The sequence below is a fragment of the Suncus etruscus genome, chromosome 1 (assembly GCF_024139225.1).
Source record: "Suncus etruscus isolate mSunEtr1 chromosome 1, mSunEtr1.pri.cur, whole genome shotgun sequence".
NCBI classification, from domain to species: Eukaryota; Metazoa; Chordata; class Mammalia; order Eulipotyphla; family Soricidae; genus Suncus; species Suncus etruscus.
The window spans coordinates 132,910,983-132,911,975 of NC_064848.1; the positions used below are offsets into that span (position 1 = coordinate 132,910,983).

The 993-nt window shown below is 27.8% G+C and overlaps 1 non-coding gene across 1 annotated transcript; it reads right to left on the reverse strand.

Moving 5' to 3' along the window:
• Positions 1-252: 252 nt before the first annotated feature.
• LOC126028409 (U6 spliceosomal RNA) lies at positions 253-357 on the reverse strand. The gene has a single exon (XR_007502429.1). It is a non-coding gene; the product is annotated as a U6 spliceosomal RNA (small nuclear RNA).
• Between the last annotated feature and the right edge of the window lie 636 nt (positions 358-993).

Consider the following 993-nt stretch of genomic DNA (forward strand, 5'->3'; position numbering starts at 1 on the left):
ATGAATTTGCTGATCAGTTAAAAATTGGTTTTAACTTAACAAACTTAATAAGGTCAATTGACTTTGGAAACTTCCACAGACTTGGTAAAGATTTTAATTACTTCACAATATAAATATAAGATATATTATTTACTATTATCTCTAGGAATAATCTCAATTAAAATATTTTTATAGTAGGGAAATAATCTAGATAAAGTGCATCTAAATTTTATGAGTTAACTTCTTAGTTAAATCACAGTCCACTTCTTTTTTTTTAATATGGAATGCTACACGAATTTCCTCATCATCCTTGCACAAGGGCCATGCTAATCTTCTCTATCATTCCAATTTTAGTATATGTGCTACGAAAGCAAGCACATTTGAGTACATAGCCCCTCTGCACTCAAATCAAGAATACAAATTCTCAGCACATCTAATTTATACTGGAATTACTATAACTTAAATTCTCCTTGAATAAACAATAACATTTGCTCTTTGTTACCTACTAGTCTGTGATGTCAACTAGCTTGCTTGATTAACCTGTGAATAACTAGAGAAGATATAACTGACAATATAAGAAAAATTTTGCTTTGTGCAGACACTTTAAACACATATTTAATGAAATGTTAATCTTGCTTTACACTTTCTAGTTTAAATAAAACAAATGTGGCTTTGATTGTAGCAGCTTTAAAAATCAATATATATATTATTTTTAGTTTGGATTTTAGTTTGCATTTTTTAAACAGTGATTATTGGTTTAAGAATGGGACTTAAATAAGTTTCTTGTAATAAAGACTTGAAATTGATCCCAAACTACACTAGTCTGCATAGTATTAATTATAGATTTAGTACAGAGCACAGTTGGGTATGCAACCATCTCTGCCCCTAAGAAATAAAACTTATTTTCTTCCTAATAGTTAAAAACAGATAAGCATATGCAATTGAACAAAGTTTAAATTTGAGGGTATATTTTATTTAATTTATTATTTTTTATTTTTATTGTGGCCAAAGATA